The sequence below is a fragment of the Monopterus albus genome, unplaced genomic scaffold (assembly GCF_001952655.1).
Source record: "Monopterus albus unplaced genomic scaffold, M_albus_1.0 scaffold342.1, whole genome shotgun sequence".
NCBI lineage: Eukaryota > Metazoa > Chordata > Actinopteri > Synbranchiformes > Synbranchidae > Monopterus > Monopterus albus.
The window spans coordinates 596037-606207 of NW_018128222.1; the positions used below are offsets into that span (position 1 = coordinate 596037).

A 10171-nucleotide genomic window follows, 5' to 3' on the forward strand; every position below is an offset into this window, starting at 1 on the left:
AGTCAGCTGGTCCAGGCTGGAGACTGACAGACGTTAACTGTGATTGGAGGCAGCTCCCTGTGGGTTTTGGTCTGTCTGTTGAAAACATTACATCCTTTAAGGCTCAGTTGGGCCTGGAATGTGTTCTCATCAGTTGACGTTAATTATTTTTGATACATATTTTTATTTTAACTTGAAATGGTTTAATAATCTTGTAAATATATTAATATGATGCGAGGCTCAGGTTTACACAGAAACAGCTGGTAGAAATGTCCTTCGAAGGTTGGGATACTTCGAGTACATTTCAGAGCCCAAACTTTTTTTACTTTTAAGTAAAAAGTTTGAATCAGTACTTCTACTTGTGTTTTTTTACACAGACATCTGTACTTCTACAGTTAATAATGAATGTGTGTACAGTACTTTTGCCATCTCTGCTTAAACCTCAGCCACTGAGTGATTTCTGTCCACAAGGGGGCAGAGTAACTTTACAACGAGCTCAGCAGCCTTGCTAAACAATCAAATAATCAAGTTTATATGTGAAGGCCCGATAGTGTGGGTGTCTCACTGGCTACCTGTTTACCTGCTACCTGGTTGTCCGCCATGTTGCACTGGACAGGGACAGTGCACATCTGCTGCCGTTGGACTGGGAGCCTCTGCCTAAACAGCAGGGTGAGGGTTGCACAAATGGCTAACATACATACATGCAGAGTTGTCTGAAACTAAAGCTTTCTAAAAACCATTCACATGTGGACCGTGGCTCTCATAAAGCTCCGTATTAAGTCAAAGTGAATTTACATTTAAATTCCACATAGAAAATTCTCATTATTTTTTTTTGATGAACCTTTGATTATTCTTTTTACTATAAGAGGCTATGATTGCTACATTTTCAGAAGACATTGTATGATTGTCACGGTCTCCTTATGTGTGTGGTTTAATGCTGGCGACAGCTGAGGGGAGGGCATTAGGTTTTCAGACTGTCTGCCCGCCTTGAGGGAATGTCCTTTAATTTGACACGAATGTTCACTCAGACTCCAGGATGAATTCAGTTCAATTTGGTTTTATTTGTATAGTGCCAGTTCACAACAGTGACCACCTCAGGGCACTTTACATAATAAAATATCACAGTATTATAGGGGAAACCCACCAAATCCCCCTTGAGCAGCACTCGGTGACAGAACAAACCTCCCACAGACCCCGGCTCTTGGTGGGTGGCCGTCTGCCTCAAACATTTGCGGTGAGTGGATAGAGGAGAGAGAAAGGAAACGCTCCAATAAACAGCAAATAAACACTGGGCAGGTCGATGTGGCTGGTGACTGCTCATCAGAAACATGCAGCTCTAGAGCCAGGGCAACCTGGAGAAAGTTAATTAGTTAGTAATGGTGGCATAGAGATGCATGAGAGAGAGGAGAGGAGCTCAGAGCATCGTGGGAAGACCACCAACCCAGGCCTATAACCAAGGGATGGAACACCAAACCAAACCTATCCTAGAAGAACTGATTAGATTTTGGTGGTGAAAGGTCAAGGTCACAGTGACCTTATGCCCGTCCTTTTCCCATGAATTTGACTGGTTGGCGGAGGCACACAACGATGAAGTGGTGATTCCAGTTTGATGTTGGTCCCTGGGGGCCGGATTAACACATCAGCGGGGTAACTACATACATACAGCTCTTCTGACAAGGTTGTTGAGAGCGTGCTGCCCTAAAATGACAGCTGAGTCTCAAAGAAGCTGACTGGGCTGATGGGTGCAACCTCTGGGTGTCGTGACTCCCTGTTGCTCTGCGTCACTTGCTGCCTGCTTGTCATTAGTCAGTTACAGAAAATGTGTTGATGGTTCACTGCTTGGCCTGTTGTGTTAGTGGCTACATGCACGTGATTACACTGATTGTTTGACAACCACAAAGAGACAGATAAAAAAAAAGACAGAGAGCGGGCAGCAAACAAAGTTTTTAAATGCATGTTATCGTCATGTCAGTACTGAAAGAGAAGAAGAAGATTGTGGGTGACAAACTGAAAGTTCAGTGCCACAAGAGAAAAAGAACAAACACCTGATTGGCAAAAAAGTGCAGTTCCCAACTTTGTTCGGTAACAAGTTATTGGGGAGATAAAATAAAGACATAAAGATGAGCTTGTTAGTGTTGACAGTAACTTCACAAAATGTATTTGTACGCTCGACTACTGTCTGCAAACCACAGATTTACTCTGGTGAGCTAATAAGCTACGATGGCGTCCTCTGCTGCGACCTCTCTGGCTCTCTGCTCCCTCAGAGCTTGTTAGTGGTTTCTCAGTCCGGATTTCACGGGTCCAACTTAAACCAACACATTTTTCCTTCACACCTGCGAGTGAATCCACTAATCACAGCTCTACAAAGCCTTTACACTAAAGCACCCAGAGCAGTCGTCCATGAAGCCAAACATCAGATTCAGAATCGTGCTTTTTAATCAAGTATGTTTAAATGCACAAGGAATTTGTCTCTGGCCCAGAGGCTCTCAATGTCCCTATGAGTCAACAAGATAGTAAAAATGCATTTAGAATACTGAAGAGATTTGGGGAAAAGAGAGACTGTCTATTTATAAATCCACATTGTGGGCAGAGGAGCTTTCAGACTGTTATGCCCAGTAGTTACGTATATTTTTGAAACATATACACGAGGGTTACAGCCACCTATGCATATTTTTAAAGTTTGGCTGTGTGCAGTCAGCTTGAAGGCCAGCTGCAAAACCGAAGTTTAAAATCCCAAAAAGAGCTGACGAACAGTAGCATTTTAGAGTTTGTACCTTGTCTTTGGATAATTAGCAGGAATACACAGCCTGGCTGAAAGGCTGCAGAGCAACCATGGAGAATAGCTTTACAAAGTGGAGGGGCAGAGGCACACAGAGGAAAAGTAAGAAAACGAATGACTGGACAGGAAATATGAGACTTTACCAAAAAAAGAAGAAGAAAGAAAAGGCAGGGAGAAGAGAGAGAAAACCGAGAAGGGAAATGAGCCTTAGTTACAGCTGTACAGGTTGTTTGTGTTTGTGGTCATGCAAAACAAGATCTTGGTTGAGGACATTCCTGAGCAGCAGATTGCAAAGCGTAGAGCTTTTCCATCCCATTCTTTAGTTTGATTGAACTCCTTGGCCTTTCATAAAAGGTGCTGCTGACCTGCTCATGAACGCCATCTGACCCAGTGCATTTATATGTGTGTGTGTGAGAGAGAGAGGCAAAGGCTGCTGTGGGTGCCGGTTGAAGGCCCTGCAGGCTAATTCGTTAGAGTTGGCACCTCCGAAGAGCAGCGGGGCACCAAAGTAAATAGTGCATAGAATGAAAGTGTTTTTGCTGGGCTATGCAGCAACGCGTGCACACACCCGTGCTCTTACTCTCTCACACACACAAATGTGCAGCAAAGTCTCCTGGACTGACCCCAGTTTATTAACATAGCTTGAACATCCACTTAAATCGTTTAGTCCGTGTTTGAAATGCCAAAGCCAAGCAGATTGTTCCTAAACGAATCCCGGTCGCTGCAGGATTAGCCAGACTCTCAGAGAGAACGTCATGCATGAACAGTTACAGTTTATCTGCATCATCTGCATGAATGTAGAATAATCTTATGAAACTGAAGATTAAACCTAAATCCAGTGAGGACTCATCCTAATGCTACGCTGCTCTACGGAGACAAGCTGTTTTCTAATTGCACTTATAGGCACTTATGTGATGTTTCTGTAATAACAGGTTGGGCTGCATGAGTGAAAGGTGACAGGAGCTGGGAGGGAAGAGGTCAGACACTATGTGACATTTGTTCAGCCTCCCTTCTCCCCACCAGCGCTCAGTTTGACAGCTTGTCAGACTTGTCTGTGAGTAAGAGGTGCTAAATAAACAGGACGCTGCTTGGAACAACCACCTTTGAAGAGTCTGGAGAGTAGGAAATTCTGGATGATCAGTGTGTATAAATGTTGTGAGTTATTGGTGGTTTAAGCTGTAAAATCAACCTCTAAACATTGACTCAGCCAGAGCACTCAGTAATCCAAATACAATTCCTCTAAATCATGTAACACGCAGGAATTATGCTACTTAAAAATGAAGGCTGGAGTAGAAGCTGACCTTGTCCTCAGCAATGGTAGCATTGCATGTGCTCTGCTTCTCAAAATATCATGTTCCAGGAAACGTAACATACGAAATGTAATTGTTTTGGACCAATAGCCAAGTTGCAAAGGTACATGAATTAAGAAAATTAATAATTTAAAGGATTAATTCAACATTTTTGATGAATATGCTTATTCACTTTCTTGGTACAGTAAATATTACCATACAGTGACTAGTTGGTTAGCTTTGCTTAGCATAAAGACTGAAACCTCCCTTCGTTTGTGCAAATGTAATGAAATTCATTAATAAGCAGCGGGTGGAAACTGCAGGCAATGCCCTGATGCTAATGCCCATAAAGCTGTGAATTGTTTTTACACCTCAGGTTTCATCAATAAGTTACAACATGTTCAGAGTTTCAGAGGTGCTAGTAAGTGGACCTTTGGACAGAGACAGGCTAGCTGTTTCCCCCTGTTTCTAGTATTTATGCTAAGCTAAGGCTAGCTGTTTCCCCCTGTTTCCAGTATTTATGCTAAGCTAAGGCTAGCTGTTTTCCCCTGTTTCCAGTATTTATGCTAAGCTAAGGCTAGCTGTTTTCCCCCGTTTCCAGTATTTATGCTAAGTTAAGGCTAGCTGTTTTCTCCTGTTTCCAGTATTTATGCTAAGCTAAGGCTAGCTGCTTCCCCCTGTTTCCAGTAAGTATTTATGCTAAGCTAAGGCTTTTGCTGTTTCCCCTGTTTCCAGTATTTATGCTAAGCTAAGGCTAGCTGTTTCCCCGTTTCTGGTATTTATGCTAAGCTAAGGCTAGCTGTTTCCCCCTGTTTCCGGTATTTATGCTAAGCTAAGGCTAGCTATTTCCCCTGTTTCCAGTATTTATGCTAAGCTAAGGCTAGCTGTTTCCCCCCGTTTCTAGTATTTATGCTAAGCTAAGCTAGGGGACTGTAAAACATATAAGAGGGGGAGTTAGTGTAAGGTAGTGTAAATTGCTTTCCTGACATAAGGTTCAGCCCTCCTCAGTAACTTACAGTCCCTAACCAGCTGTTGCCTCCAGCTTCACAGACGAGAGTTTTATTGATCTTCACATCTAACTCGTGGCAAAAAAGTGCATATCTGTATTTCCCCAAATGTGGAAAAGGTCTTTTAAACATGTGCAGTTTTGTTCCCAAAGCAAACATTCCCCAGATACCTCTTGTTTTCCAGTGTATTGCTGCTTTCAGGTTCCTCTCCTCTACACGAGGGCTGCCATGCCAAGTCGCTGCCACTCGATAAATGTTTTATTAATGATTTGTGTGTCCTCTTTATTTCTGCTTACCCACAGCACAAAGTATGCACTGGCCACAGAGACTGGTCAGACCTGATAAACCAGTGGTACATGATCTTTGTTCAGCACATAAACTGTACTGTATCTGTGTGTGTCCTGCACTTTGTGAAAGGCGATGATGGCGGGGAGAGAAGCCAAAAACCAAAGAAAAAATTCCACTGCTGCTTTTCATTTCACGTAACTTTCTAAAATTAAAGCTGACAAAACAACTTTTCTGTGTGTTTCCTATGACCTAGGTTGAGACATCTAAATCAGATAATAATAAAAAACAGACTTGAGGATCCATGTGTTCTGAAGAATGCCAGCGCTGTGCAAAACCCATAAATCTACATGAAGTTTTGTTCTCATTCATGTGCCAAAATTCGCACAACAGGACCATCAGAGGATAAAAGGAGGACAGTCCTGAATAATGTTTGTCCTTCATCCTGTCTGGCTGGATCCTCCTCTATCCCACAGCCTGACAGAGCCAGGGAATGAGCCTACATCACATGATATTTTCACCAGCTCTATCTGAGTCAGTCACTCCGTAACATGTCTACTGTTTTCAAATAGAATTTAACAGTGAATCACAGCAATGACCATTAAAAAAAAAGACCTTCAAACAGCAGGAAAATATTGGGCTTGCTGTTTGGGTGCTAAATGTTTCTTGGGCGTTGTTGCTGGATTCATGTTTGTCTGCGTTGTGTCCACAGAGCAGCGTGAGGTACACCTGCACAACCACTGAGGGAAGCACAAACCTGCCCAAACAGGTTAGAATATGTGTTTTTGCAGACATGATTTAGATAGTTTACACATTTGTGGTCAGGACCTTGTTATGAAATTCATGCACTTTCCATCACTTTCTTTTTGCTTCTGATTTGATTGTTTTCTTTCACCAAATTCTCAAATTCTCCTTCCATTCCTCCTCCACATCCTGCATCATATGGTCGCCTCCAGTAGAATCGGATCCAGTAAGTTCCCCTTCTAAGGTCATGTTGTGCCTGTGTCTTCTTCCCAAACTGCTGCTATCACTGATTCAAGCCAGTTGTACCACACAGGTGTGTCCTGTTAGTCACTGCCGCCATGCACAGCCCTTCCCTGTGACTCCTATCCTGTTTTTCACTTCCCTCTGTTTTTCATTTATAATTGATCTGGGCCTCTGGCACTCTTCACTGCTCACAAACACCACGATTCTGGCTTTCTGTAGTGTGCATTCATAACACTTTCTCATGAGCTAGATATGCAGTTTGACCACACAGAGTGGGAAGGCTGTGGAGGTGATTGGTCAGCTGTGTAACAGGGAGGGAGAAGAGGGAAAAGTACTGAACTAGCATGGAGGTATGTAGAGATGTACATGAGGAGAGCAGCATAAAAACATATGGAGGAGGATGAATAAATTGTGTATTTGACATTTTTTCCATGCAATCACCCTCTCCATGTCCTCTGCCTCTGCTCTTATGTCTGTCTCCAAGTTTAGGAACAACCACTTAATAAGCCTGTCAATTCACAGATTCTCTCCAAACCTCTTTAAAACCTAGAGGAAAACAGTCCCTCTCATTTATCTTCCCTCCTTTGTGTTGGTACAGTATCTGCTTGTAGAAGCTGGACAACATCTGCATTCGAAAACCAAACCGCTGCTCAGTGCTGCCAGAGTTTACAGCCTTAATATGACCACATCACTGAATATGTCTGCAGCCCCAGTGCCAAAAACATCCCAGACTGCAACATGTGCTTTCTCCCACCGCCCTCTCGCTCCCTCCTCCCCTATCAGTCGGTTGGTATTATCTCCATCTTTATGTCTGCATTAATGTTTATCTGTCTGTCTGAAATCCTGGCATAACCTGACCCCGGTCCGGTTTGTTTACAGTTGGCAAGGGTCTGCTCTCACACAGCTACTCACAGAATGTTCTGGCTGTGTCAAGCGTAACGTAGCGTTACGTAACAGATATACACCACAGAGGTTGTTTTGTGTAACTAGGTGCACTGAAGACTTGCTACACAAAGTGCAGTTTGTGCAGGGGTGCTTAAAGGTGCATTAACCAAGATTTTACACATTGGGTAAATCTCGATTCCCTTAAATGCATCCACATTTTCCTCAACTGCATCCTTTCCTTGTGTCCCAGTTCCAGCCATTTAAGATGCAATGAGAGAGCAATCGAGGAAACGTGTTTAGAGACATGAGACGTCTTTTTTACCAGTTATTCATTTGATGTGTGATACAGGGACACGCTCATCCATAAAAGACAACTGTGAAGGACGATCTGTTGTGTCCTCGCTCATGTCTCCTTCAGCCGCCTCATCACTGCTTGATCCTCGGAGCAGCTGTAAGAGCTTTGGGGCGTCCTTCAAGATGGAAACAAACAGGGAATTTGTATTTACATATAGTCTGATAACCCCAGTGACAGTGGGACCTGGTGTCTCCCAGCTACCCCCCCCCCCTCCATGACCCTCTGCTGCCTACAGCCTGTTGTTATTCCAGCTTCTCCACCTTGTGTTGTCAAAGTACGGTCTGTAAATCAGCCCCGCCTGCCCCCTAGCCAAGGTTAGAAGAAGGGTTTTTCAGACATTAGTCATGTGTCAAACAGCCATGGAGGAGCTCTGGGCAGCTAAAAGTCTGAACACCCTCCAGGCTGAAAAGACATCAGATAGAGGAGCTTTAACCTTGTTTTGAGATCAAGCACCTTCTGAAATGTTCATAAGTAAACAACGTGCTCCTAATACTGCAAATGTAACATAGAAAATGAGTTTAAGCTTATTCTGCCTTAAAATGATCAGTTAAGTTGAATAACTGGTTCAAATTAGATACGGTTATGTAAAGCAAACCAAGTTAAATTCACTGAACTTGACAAAATAAGTTCAGTTGATTCTCAGAGACAAGTTGTTAAATCGCATTTGTTTTGGTTAAATCATAATTGTTGAATGTTTCCAGTTTGAAGGATCCGTTCTGAATTGACATAAAAGATTCCAGCTGTGCCTCCACAAGGCTTTGCATTGTTCTTCCTCATTTAACAAAAAAAAGATCATCTATTAAGGACAACCCACATGTTTCTATTATGGATGTTTTCTCTAAATTAATAATAATTACAAAAGAGTTTCTGTAATGATGTAATGATCTGAAAATGAAAGTAAGTGAAAAGTTAAGAGTTGATTTCACCAAATCCCTGCATAGAGTTTTACAGTGCAGACACTGAAACGTGTTATGTTGATTAAATACGAGCAGTAACAGCTTGTTTATATACCGACAAACAGAGACCACAGCTTCCAGTTATGAAAATTAATCCAAAATATAAAACGAAGGTGTAAATTGGTTCAAACTGTTTCCCTGTTGCCTTAATGTGAGTTAACAGAAAGTGGGTTTAAGTTATGAGTGACGTTGTTTAATGAGTTCTGGACCTGGAAAATTAGTTCAGTTACCAGAACCTGAGTAAATGACTTAAACTTAGGATAATGTTCGTTAATATGCTGGTCTTGTTTCTTTAGAAATGTAATTTAGTGAGTTAACTCTCATCACGTCATTCATTCAACTCACTTCTGAATTATCTTAAGTCAAAACAACTTGTGTTTATAAGGTGAATGAATTTCAAATGAACAAAACTTAAATCTTTACATTAAGTTAATGAGAAATATTTTAGTCCACCCACTGAATTCCTGGTTGAGGTTTTGGAGTCTGGTAGCAGTTTTATCCCCATTTATAAGCAGCATATCAACATTTAATGTGTGGTTTATCACATTTAATGTGTGGTTTATCACACACTATCATGTGGTTGAAACAGGCATAAAGATGTTTTAAGGTGTTTTTTAATTTACAGTAAATAAGAGACTTGTCAACAACTGTTGTGGAGTAATGATTTTGTCTGCTTATACATGCAAAACAAAATGAAGCACTAGCCAAAATACCGATTTTGGTACTGCATGTGTTTCCATGCTCCCACAGACACATGGGTCCTTGCGTTGCCTCTGTGATGTACGGTCATCCCAGGTGCTGTCTGCTGGCAAACAGCAATGAATATTGTCATGTACCTGCTATGAAGCGGGCTGGAGGTCCCTGTGCCAGCTTCCCTCTGTTTACCCTCTGCTTGTTTGTCTCTGTTCCTCCGCGGCTTTCCATCACCCACACTGCTGTAGTTTTTGGTGAAGGCGTGGGAGCTGAGGAGAGAGTGAGCTAATACCCTGGTCTGATTGAACGGTGGAAAAGAGCCCTGATAGAAGGAGAAGGGAGGAGAGAGGGTGAGGGCTAAGGGGAAATAGGGGGAGGGAGCCAGTGGGTAGAAGTGAAGGAGTGGGGGAGGTATAAAAGGTCTTGCTGTGAGGAATTATAAATTATTTCTCTGAAGAAAATACACACAGAGACATATTTGCAAGACTTCCTTCCCACTCCGTAATTATCTTCACGGTGAGTACCTCAATGCAGACAGTCGCTTCATAGCAGCAGCAGGTGAAAAGTAGAAGAAGTGAACATCTTTTGAACACTGTGCAGATTTCATCTGTCCTCAGGATGCATCTCTAGAATGTTATCTTAATGCTGCAATCTTCATAGTGCGGTAAGGCTGCAGTGTGTGTAGCGTGTTTGTCAAAGAGTATTTAATATGCAGCCTTGGGTTGGCGCAGGCCAGTGGCTTTTTCCAATGAGGTGGGCACATTCTGCCTGCAGGGGAGAAAGCAGTGAACCCGCTAGGACCTCTGCTAGCACTCATACAGGCAGCAAGCTCTGGAGACGCCGACACACACACACACACACACACACACGCACGCACGTCAGATGCACAGAAGCAGATTTAACATCTGCCTGTACAATCTGTGCGTCCCCGAAAGAAACCAACGCCCCTGTACTGT

At 42.7% G+C, this 10171-nt stretch overlaps 1 protein-coding gene across 3 annotated transcripts in view; it reads left to right on the forward strand.

Annotated features, from left to right (window-relative positions):
- Positions 1–9638: 9638 nt before the first annotated feature.
- Positions 9639–10171, forward strand: part of mgp (matrix Gla protein) — a 2714-nt gene continuing 2181 nt past the window's right edge. For 2 of the 3 annotated variants that reach the window (XM_020624980.1, XM_020624982.1), the window contains exon 1: positions 9639–9731. The gene's annotated coding sequence lies outside the window, so the exon portion shown is untranslated. The remainder of the gene's footprint in view (positions 9732–10171) is intronic. The other variant, XM_020624981.1, reaches the window with a different exon arrangement.